Here is a 12,143-nt window from a genome sequence, read left to right as displayed (position 1 = left end):
TCACATTACTAATATTTCAACATCCTGTGCCTCCTGACATGATGCCCTGAGAAGCATAACATTACTCCTGTGGTACGTGTGCCAGAAATGGATAACCTGAATCCAGTCATGAGAAAACAGCAGATATACCCAAATTACAAGCACTTTACAAATTAACTGGCCTGTACTCTTCAAAAATGTCAATCTCATGCAAAAACAAAGACTGAGGAAATGTTCCAGATTAAAGGAAACTAAAGAGACATGACAACCGAATACACTTCATGAGCCAGAATTTCCTTCTGCTATAAAACAGTACATTACTGGGACAATGAGTGAAATGTGAAAAAGTCTGTGGACTACATAATAATATTAAATCAATGTTAATTTCCTGATATTGACAACTGTACTGTGCATTCATACAAGAATGTCCTTGTTTTTAGAAAATGCACTCTGAAGTATTTAAGTACACAGGGGAATAGGTCTGTACCTTACTCTCAAACAGTTCAAGAAACAAATATGGCAGGTTGGGGGGAAGAGACGGAGAAAGGAAATACAGTAAAGTGGCAACATTTGGGGTATCTGGGTAAATTTTTTGTTCATTCCTGTAATTTTCTATAGTGTGAAATAATGTCAACATAAATTAAACAGAAAAAAGATGTTAGCACAGTACCTGGCACATAAATCAAATACATAAATCAAAACACAGACAGACACGGGATATGGAAAACAGGATATCCAACACAAGAGAGAAGTGAAGGAATATTGGTGAATGGGAATTCCAGGATGCTAACTGTGAACTAGAAGTAGAATGCAACCATTTCAGATTAAAGCTTTGTGACAGAGACAGGCATGTTGAAGGCAGTCATCCCCAGGCTCTCCGCCATAGTACCATCTTTTTAATACAACACAACTACTAGAGGATGTGCTCCACTCAAGCAAGAGGGTAAATGAAGAATGAAGATAAGAGTTCCAACAATATTGGGAATCATACCCAAAACAGAGAAAAGTCTAAGGATGACAACAAAGGAAAATCATCCCAGGAAAAGAGCTGTGCAGCAGGCCCAAACAGTAGGCTCAGACAGGAGGACAAAGAAAGTCTCCAGAAGAGAAATTTCCAAGAATTTTTTTAAAAAAGAAAGAAAATTTGAAATGACAGATTACTGTCACTTACCTTGTGGAAAACTGCACTTAGAGGCCACTATTTAAGACACTATAAGCAAATAAAATTTGCACAGACATAATGTAAACACAACATTAACTATTTGATTTAACCAAATATTGTAACAGAAACTGGGAGGCCAGGGGAGGAGTAGCAGTGGTGACTGTGGTTTAAGAACAATAAAACAGGGCTTCCCTGGTGGCACAGTGATTAAGAATCCGCCTGCCAAGGCAGGGGACACGGGCTCGAGCCCTGGTCTGGGAAGAACCCACATGTCACGGAGCAACTAAGCCCGTGCGTCACAACTACTGTATCTGCGCTCTAGAGACCGTGAGCCACAACTACTGAGCCTGCGTGCCACAACTACTGAAGCCCGCGCACCTAGAGCCCGTGCTCTGCAACAAGAGAAGTCACTGCACCGCAACGAAGAGTAACCCCTGCTCGCTGCAACTAAAGAAAGCCCGCGCGCAGCAACGAAGACCCAATGCAGCCATAAATAAATAAATAAATAAATTTATAAGAACAATAAAACTTTATCATAACAGAAACACAACATATAATGAATAAATTGGTGAATCAAAAGACAGCATTACACACATATTATTTTAAAATACGGAGATTTGTAAATGCCAGAAGGAACAGCTTAAGGAATTGAAAGTGGTTACCTTTAGGGAGAGGACTAGAGAGAATGGGCAGGAATGACACAGTAACTATTCACTGTATTTTGTTATAAACCCTTTTTAAACTACATCTATTTTAAACTATATGTCTGTTGACAAAATATAAATAGCAACATATGAATTTCTTATCTTAAATATATTGTTCATCATTCAAACATATAAAAATAAAACATTTTCAATTGAAAGGGACAAAAATCCTAGGGAAAACATAGTCTCCTTTTTGTTAGAAGACCGTCATATTTCCAACACTAAAAGAACATAAACATACAAAATATAGAAGCTTTAAAAATAAAAAAAAAAAACTCTAAAGCAAATAATTACCAATTTAGTGGATAGAGAGAATTCAGTCATGGTAATACTAGGAAGATTGTAGGTTACTTACAAATTGATTAATGATCAGGACAGTGCAAATAACACATTTAATTAAATATGCTCATTTATCTATTTTGGGAAGTATTAACAGCAGTGAGAGAGAGTGGTAATATAAAAGGACAGAGACAGATTAAAAACAGTGGCCCAAAACAACCAAATTGGAGAGTGGATAGAAGGCTAGGTAAATTAGAAGCTGAAAACAAATAAAGATATCAGAGGCTTAATTATCATCAATTTTACTGCATGCTGCTGCCATATGAAGAAATTCTGGCAAACACTAATGTTAAGTGAGAAGATATATACATGTATATGTCACACGTATATATACATACCCATAATCTTTTTCATTATAAGAGACTGATAATCCTAATTAAGTAGGGATTCATGAAGGGATTATACCCTAAAAATAAAGTACTGTTGATGCAATCTGATAAGAGTAGTTTCATACTCATAGTTTCGCCAAGTACTGAAACTCTTATCAAGGATTACCAATAATGAATTAAACTATCCTAAAGACAATTAACTCTGTTATCTACCTGATAGTCCTCATCTAGCTACCCTTGGATTATCCTTATTGTTCCTGTTTTTTCCTCCCAGGCACTGACCGTTCAAAATAGTTTACATTTCCCAACCTCTCCTGCAGGAAGATGTGGCTATGTGACCAATGCAATATGAGCAAAAGTGGTACATATAACTTTTAGGAAGTATCCTTAAAGGGAGGGAGATATGTTCTTCTCTTCCTCCTTTCTGTTGGTTCGAACGTGGATGAAAAGGCTGGAACTCCAACAGCCATCTTAGACCATCAAGTGAATCTATGCACAGTGGAGCAACAACATGACACCATGATAAACCACAACAGTCCTAGACTACTGGAATTCATGACATCAAGAGAAATGAAATCTATCATGCTTAAGTCTCTGTTATTTGGTTGCAAACAAGTCTAATCCTAATTAATATAACCTCTATACTAATGTACACTCCTTGTTTTCTTTTGTTCTCTAAACAATCTTCCACTGCCCTTCCGCCGGCTCGTTTTCTGCCTCCCACTCCCTTACTATGAATATTCCCCAATATTCCATCCTTGGTCTTTTCTGCTCTCCTCTCACTAAGTTCTAGGTCAAACATTCTATAAAACCTCATCACTATATGTCTGATCATTTATTTGAGCTCTACTTCTATCTCCAGCTGTCTATCATTCCATTTGTACAAGACATAATTAAACAGGAACACAAGTGATTTTTAAAACAAAAAAGATAAATAGCCAAAGTGGTGGTGGTAGCAGTAGTGGTAGTTGTTGTGATGGTAATAAACAGCTAATATTTACTGAGCTCTTAATATTTGCCAGGCATTGTTCTAAGAGCTAACCCTCACAATAATCCTATGAAGTAAGGCATATTATCACCATTTGAGACCCAGACAAGTTAAGTAACTCAATACACAGAACTAATGCACTAAAGAGATCATTCAAATCTAGGCTTCCAGAACCCACCCTCTTAACCAGCATGCACTAGCACCTTTTCTAAGGATGCTGTCACAGCTTTTTAAGGTTGTCCTCATTAACGATGACAGTTATTTAAATATCCACCATGGTAATAAATTTCATGTCTCTGCAGATTAACTTTTAGGAAGTGTGAAATATCACTTAGAAATAACAATGGTAGATCAGATGAGTGATCAAGCAAGATAATACTCTTGGGCACAAAAGATATGACCGTCAAGTAATGAGCCTGGTTTTCTTATATGGTTCTACTGGTTCTGAAAGCAGTTCCAAAAGACAAATTCCAAAGAATATTTATTTGCTAAAATAAATGCATGGTCTTAAAAATGGATTACTTTCAAAGGGACAGCATTCATTTATATTATTAAGTTCTTTATTTTTAAAGCACCAGATTTTTTCAACTGCCACTCAAATTATCCAATACCTAAAACTTGTATTAGCAGTTGAACTCATTATCTTTCTCCCTAGACCTATCTGAGATCCTTTCTCAGATAATGTCATTATCAAGACACCACAACAGGGACTTCCCTGGTGGTCCAGTGGTTGGGACTTCGCCTTCCAATGCAGGGGGTGCACGTTCAATCCCTGGTCAGGGAGCTAGGATCCCGCATGCCTCGAGGCCAAAAAACCAAACATTAAAAACCAGAAGCAGTACTGTAACGAATTCAATAAAGACTTTAAAAATGGTCCACATCAAAATAGATCTTTAAAAAAAAGACACCTGGGGCTTCCCTGGTGGCGCAGTGGTTGAGAGTCCGCCTGCCGATGCAGGGGACACGGGTTCATGCCCCAGTTTGGGAGGATCCCACATGCCGCGGAGCAGCTAGGCCCATGAGCCATGGCCGCTGAGCCTGCGCGTCCGGAGCCTGTGCTCTGCAAACAGGAGAGGCCACAACAGTGAGAGGCCCGCGTACCGCAAAAAAAAAAAGACACCACAATACACTTGATTTGTCAGGCTCAAAACTTTGAGGTATTCCGACTCTTTCAGCTTTTCTAACCCCATTCTTATTCCTCTTCCTTCACAAGAGCTATCATGTCTTCTATTTCCATATTATTCCATGATTGTCCTATTGAGATACCCTACAGCCACTCCCTGCTTGAGGTTATCCCACAAAGCTACCAGGACAACCTTTCTCAAATACTGTTTTAATCATATGACTTTCAACAAAAATACCATCATCTATAGGATCAAATCTAAGTTCTTCAGCCTAGCCTCAAAGCTTCCCATTAATTCTTCATTACCCCCACAGACATGTAAACCTGACAAATCACATCTCTTTACTACTCATCATCATTAGTAAAATCAAACCTTCCATTCGTGCAATATTTTTAAAATACCCTTTTTGTCTCATTCAGTTCACATATATTGTACTTTTTGGCTTCTAACGTCTCATCACCCTATGTGGAATTTTCTTCTGTCCTCTCAAGTCAATTTGTCATTCTATCACTTCCTTCAAGATCCTCCTCTTCCATGAAGGCCTAATAACCTCAAATAGATACTGCTATATTTTGCATTCCTCAACATACAGTTCATCTAGTAGAATGCGAAGAATTGCAAAGATTGACCGGACCATGTAACAAAACAGACAGCCCAGAAATAAACCCACACTTATATGGTCAATTACTCGATGACACTGGAGGCAAGAATACACAGTGGGGAAAATATAGTCTCTTTAATAAATGATGTTGGGAAAACTGGACACCCACATGCAAAAGAATATAACTTGACCTCTTTCTTACACCAAATACAAAAATAAACTCAAAATGGATTAAAGTCTTAAATGTAAGACCTGAAACCATAAAACTGCTAGAAGAAAACACAGGCAGCATGCTCTCTGACATCAGTCTTAGCAATATTTTTTTGGATCTGTTTCCTTGGGCAAGGACAACAAAACCAAAAATAAACAAATGGGACTACATCAAACTCAAAAGCTTTTGCAAAGCTTTTGCAAAGCATCAGCAAAATGAAAAGGCAACCTACTGAATGGGAGAAGATATTTGCAAATGATATGTTCGATAAGGAGTTAATATCTAAAATATATGAAGAACTCGTACAACTCAATGTCAAAGATTTCACAGCCACCATGCTGTGAAGAAGCCCAATTAGCCTATGTGGAGAGACCATATGTAGGTATTCCAGGGGACAGTCAACTTCAATCATGAGGCACATGAGTGGAGAAGGCTCCAGATTCTAGTTTCCAGCCACAAAATTACCACCAGCTTTCAAGCCTTTCTAGCTAAGGTTCAAGCCATCTCCACACTGCCCTGTCTGAATTCTGGCAGAATCCATAGCATAATAAAATGCTGTTTTATTGATACATCACTAAATTTCAGAGTAGCTTGCTACATAACGAAAGCTAACCAGAAAAAGCACCCTTTTCCTAGTTCAGTAACTTCATATTAAACACACACACACACACACACACACACAGCCTAAAATCAAGCTTTTCTCAACATTAAGGAAGATCCAGTCTGCCGATGAGAAATTGGACAGAACTATTTAAATAGGAAAGTTTCTAATTAGAGAACTTAACAATTCATCTCAAATATATTCTGAGTACTTACTATATGTAAGACACTTGGTTAGTCTAAAACACAAATATGAATAACAGATAGCCTAGTTATTAATCTAACCTAGGGAGGTAGGAAATAAAAATAGGTACACAAATACTACAGTTTATGGAAGTACCTAAGTGCCAAAATAGGAATATAAAGTTAACTCCACCACAAATAGTTAATTTTAAAATGATTTTGGGGACTTCCCTGGTGGCACAGTGGTTAAGAATCCACCTGCCAATGCAGGGAACACGGGTTCGAGCCCTGGTCTGGGAAGATCCCACATGCCACGGAGCAACTAAGCCCGCGTGCCACACTACTGAAGGCCGTGCGCCTAGAGCCCATGCTGTGCAACGAGAAGCCACCACAATGAGAAGCCCGCAACCAAGAGTAGCCCCTGCTCGCCACAACTAGAGAAAGCCCACATGCAGCAATGAAGACCCAACGAAGCCAAAAATTAATTAATTAATTTTTAAAAAATGATTTTGGACTTATAAACAGCTTTTTGGTTCTGTTAGGAAAGAAGAAGAACTTTAATAAATACCTAAAAAAAAAGACTGTAAGTAAACATGAAAAATGCAGGCCTCATTATGTGTTGCTTAGATTGCGAGATTATGAGTTTTGTTGTTCTTTAAATTTTTCTGTATCTCCCAAGTTTTCTACAGTAAGCATATATTAGATATTTTTAAGAAAAAATATTTCTAAAAAAGAAAATAATCATTTTATTTCATTTTTTAAAATGTGTTTAAACTATACTATGAAGCGGTCAAGTAAGTAGTCAACAAGCCTGTAACAAAAGTTGGCTTGGTGTTTATATGTTTAATATGCAAAATAAAGTTAGTGTTTAAGGGAAAATTTTAGTGTAATAAAAACTGCATAAACATGTTACTTGATTTACTATTAATATCTGCATTTCTTCCCTTTCCTGGCTAATTACAAATGTCTACAAGATCTCCCCAAATAACAGACAAAAACTAACTCAATAAGCTCCCATCTCTTGGTCATGCCCTCCTGGTTGTTCCCCCTCACAGTCTCTCTTTCTCCAGCTCCCTCCCTGCATCCACCTGTCATTTCTAAGTCAGCCCTTCTTTCTACATCTCTGATTACCCTTCTTTCTAACTCTAAATGCCTCAGTCTGACTGTCCCTCTGTGTTTCCAATGTCCCCTCTCTATCTCTGACTGACCCTAACTCTCTGCCTTTGGTGTGTGTGTATTCCTCTTTCTATCTCTCCTAAGTGACCCACCCCAGTGTGTGTGTTTTCCCCTCTCAGACTCTGCCTTTCTATAAGTCTCTCCCCTATAGTTACCCCATTTCCAAGAAATTCTTGTTAACTTTTCCCTCTCATCTTTATAAATAAGCAGGCTTGATATTATTAACTCTATTTTACAGATGATAAAGAAAAACAAACAGGATTATTGGTATAAATTTGATAGGTGAAGATTTAAATCCAAGTGCTTCCCTTCTTTCTTTAATACTCTTCTGGTATTCCGTGGCAAAGAACTTGAAGCAGCCCAGATGCAAGCCAGTATTAACACTACACATATTTTTTCCTTAGAGGCAAACCTGATATTAAGGAGCACCACACACCATTTGCCCATATTTTTGCCTCTGCACCAGGTTAAACAGTCATGAACTGTCAGCCACTTGCCCATTCCAGAAATCCATTATCATATGCACAGGTTAACCCGTGTTATTTGGGAACCTCAGAATACTAGACACCAGAACCTGTTGTTTCCAACAGTGTTTCTCTGCTTGTCTGTTTTTATCCCTAGTCCAAAACCAGCCATGTTTGACTTAAAAAAAAAAAAAAAAAAAGAGATACAGGAGGGACAATAGATAGTAATGAAACTGAAGAGCAAATTGGAAGAATGAAAAACTAGACAGAAGGCTAGCATGAGATCGTGAAAAATACACACCACAAACTGGTAGAAACTGGTCCATGTTTTTACTGAGAGGAGAAAATCCTCTTCAAATGCAGGCTTACCACTGCAAAGCAATACCCTATAACTTCTCTCCTATCTAAACCTCTGACAACTGGAATTTCTCTGTAATTCAATAAGCTCTTACGAGTTACCGGGGCTTCATCCATCCTACTGGGCTCATTAACAGAACACTCTAAATGTTTTTCCCCACTAGGTAAGAGCACATTTTCGGTGGGTGGCATAGTAGAAGTAGGGTTCCCCTTCAAGACATGAACAGCCTAGTTCCATTTCTTCTCACTTCTCCTGTGGGTGGGAAGCCTGCAACCAATACAATTCAACAACTAAAAGAAACGTCTAAATTATAGTTCAGGTTAGTGACTGTCAAAGATCATCCTACAGGTCACCAGTTTTATACATAGTGTGACGGCTAGTCTTGTATTATAGGTTTATAATTAAAAATATATACTTGTACTTCTGCCACTAGTTCATTTACTTCTACTATATCTAATGAGTGCACAGGTGCCAAATCAACAATATACCAGTCTTATCATTCATTCTGGTGAGATATTTTGTGAACACTGAGCTTATGGAGCTAATGAGGACAGGGTCACAGATTCAAAATTATTAGCCAATTAATTTTGCTGTTTCTCAGGGTTCAATGGTCACAGTCAACAAACTTAACCTTGACTAACAAAAAAATACAGTGATCATGTGAAGCATTTTGGGAATGAATATATATGTATCACCAAAATTCATGACTGTAAGAAAAAATATAATAATAAAATTAAATATAGTAATAATACGATCTTTCACTAAGCCTGAAAATGGGTCTACCTTCCAAAAACTCAAGTAAAAACCAATCAAGAACAAAAATGTTTAAGACATAAAGGAAAAAATAACACATTATAGCACACAAAGTAGATTTTAATGGAAATGACTCTCTACTGTCATAGTTTATACACAAGTCTGTAGTAAAAAAAAATAGTTATCTTGCTGATTCTTAACTATATGTCAGGATGAAACTGGCAAAGCAGAGCCAGGGAAAACTACATCAAAAAAGACAGTAAAGGAAACATTTGCATCTGCAGACATCTTGTAGTCAACACAGCATCTGAAGGAATGAAAAGTAAACATTTCAATTCTTAACTCTAAGACTTTGCTTTGACCAACACATCAGTTTTCTCTATTAGGCACTCCTCCTTGGTTTCTCTGAACTCTCACTCCTTACAGATACACACACACACCAGTGCCACCATCAGCACCTGTCACTAAGTGTTTCCACTTTCAAAAATGACGGTCACCAAATCTTCTGGACACTACCCACTAGAATGAACTTTTACAGTCAAATACTCTGGCTTTAAAAAAAAGAAAGGTGGGGAGGATGGAGAACTAACAAAAAATGCTCTGTAAAACTCTGTCCTACATAAATCACAGACAGATCTTTTTTGATCCACCTCCTAGAGTAATGGAAATAAAAACAAAAATAAACAAATGGGACCTAATGAAACTTCTGCACAGCAAAGGAAACCATAAACAAGACAAAGACAACCCTCAGAATGGGAGAAGATATTTGCAAATGAAGCAACTGACAAAGGATTAATCTCCAAAATATACAAGCAGCTCATGCAGCTCAATATCAAAAAAACAAACAACTCAATCCAAAATTGGGCAGAAGACCTAAATAGACATTTCTCCAAAGACACACAGGTTGCCAACAAACACATGAAAAGATGCTCAACATCACTAATCATTAGAGAAATGCAAATCAAAACTACAATGAGGTATCACCTCACACCAGTGAGAATGGCCAGCGTCAAAAAATCTACAAACAATAAATGCTGGAGAGGGTGTGGAGAAAAGGGAACCCTCCTGCACTGTTGGTGGGAATGTGAATTGATACAGCCACTATGGAGTATGGAGGTTCCTTAAACAACTAAAAATAGAACTACCATATGACCCAGCAATCCCACTCCTGGGCATATACCCAGAGAAAACCATAATTCAAAAAGAGTCATGTGCCGCAATGTTCACTGTAGCTCTATTTACAATAGCCAGGACATGGAAGCAACCTAAGTGTCCATCGACAGATGAATGGATAAAGAAGATGTGGCACATATATACAATGGAATATTAATCAGCCATAAAAAGAAACAAAACTGAGTTATTTGTAGTGAGGTGGATGGACCTAGAGTCTGTCATACAAAGTGAATAAGTCAGAAAGAGAAAAACAAACACCGTATGCTAACGCATATATGTGGAATCTAAAAAAACGGTACTGATGAACCTAGGGGCAGGGCAGGAATAAAGACGCAGATATAGAGAACGGACTTGAGGACAAGGTGGGGGTGGGAGCTAGGACGAAGTGAGAGAGTGACATGGACATACATACACCACCAAATGTAAAACAGATAGCTAGTGGGAAGCAGCCACATAGCACAGGGAGACCAGCTCGATGCTTTATGACCACCTAGAGGGGTGGGATAGGGAGGGAGGGAGGGAGGGTCAAGAGGGAGGGGATATGGGGATATATGTATATGTATAGCTGATTCACTTTGTTGTACAGCAGAAACACAACATTGTAAAGCAATTATACTCCAATAAAGATGTAAAAAAAAAAACAAAAACTCTGTCCTAGTAAATAGTCAATATCTAAGTCATAAACACAGATAACTGTTCAGACAGAAAACTGCATTCTTACTATGGGTTACAAATGAAGCACCAGTCCAACAGCACACCCCAACAACATGAGCATTTTGGAAACCTCTAAAAGTAAAACATAGCCTAATATAATCTTTAGATAAAATGCAATTGCTTAAAAAAATTGAGGGCTTCCCTGGTGGCGCAGTGGTTGAGAGTCCGCCTGCCAATGCAGGGGACACGGGCTCGTGCCCCGGTCCGGGAAGATCCCACATGCCACGGAGCAGCTGGGCCTGTGAGCCATGGCCACTGAGCCTGCGCGTCCGGAGCCTGTGCTCCGCAACGGGAGAGGCCACAACAGTGAGAGGCCCACGTACCGAAAAAAAAAAAAAAAAAAAATTGAAAAAAAACAACCCTGCAATCTGAGCACTTCTACTTACAGCTTTTTTTTTTAAGTTTATCAGTTAAGGATAACTATCCTCATTTTAGAAACAACAACAAAAAAGAAATGGAATCCCAAGAAAATACTTTACCTAAAATTATCATCGTCATTTTTTACCATCATCATAGTCATCAATTACAACAGCAACAAAATAATGAGCACGTACTCACTCCAACACTACTTTATATTCACATCTCATTTAATCCTTATAGACAGACACCTTGTGAGGTAAATGCTATCATCTCCATTTTAGAAATTAGTAGACAGGCTTAGAGAGGAGAAATAATTTGCCAAAAGTCATAAACTAGAAGTCACAGCACTGGGATTTGAACTCAAATTTGTTCAACTTTGTATATTCAACTAAGTCACTGTACTGCCATCCTCTTTGTTTTTAGAACCACATTCAGGTATTCTTCAACCAATGATTGCAGAATAAATACAAGATTACCTCATTACTATATCTCCAAACTCACAAAAAGTTGTTTGTAAAATCCTCTCTCTCTACAAGGGGAAAAATAGAGAGTCTCAGAGCTGAACAGCCAGAATAAAAACTAGGCTGGAATATTGGCTGTTTAGATTCTGAATTCTAACTGTAAGGTAATACAGACTCTGAACACATATACCTAGGGAGGTGAAAATAACCCCAATATTTCTTGTTTCAGCTAGTATACACAGGATAGGGGTACCGTATTACAATCAGAGCTAGGTTTAGTACAAGCAGTATCTGAAAACGGGGAAGAGACAGCAGACCATCTGGAGACAGGCATCAGCTTAGCGCATGTGAGGAACATTAAGCGCTCTCTGGGATACTCGTACCTGTGTAGCACTGAGGAAAGGACGGCTATAACAAAGCAAAAGGAGAGAGAGAGAGAGAGAGAGAGAGAGAGAGAGAGAGAG

At 38.2% G+C, this 12,143-nt stretch overlaps 1 protein-coding gene across 4 annotated transcripts in view; it reads right to left on the bottom strand.

Annotated features, from left to right (window-relative positions):
* R3HCC1L (R3H domain and coiled-coil containing 1 like) overlaps positions 1 to 12,143 on the bottom strand; it is a 74,178-nt gene that overhangs the window by 60,694 nt on the left and 1,341 nt on the right. The window lies entirely within an intron of this gene.

This window comes from Neophocaena asiaeorientalis, unplaced genomic scaffold (genome assembly GCF_003031525.2).
Source record: "Neophocaena asiaeorientalis asiaeorientalis breed wild unplaced genomic scaffold, Neophocaena_asiaeorientalis_V1.1 scaffold240, whole genome shotgun sequence".
Classification (NCBI taxonomy): Eukaryota; Metazoa; Chordata; class Mammalia; order Artiodactyla; family Phocoenidae; genus Neophocaena; species Neophocaena asiaeorientalis.
The sequence above is the reverse complement of the archived record's forward strand: the minus strand, read 5'-3'. Positions and strand labels throughout refer to the sequence as shown.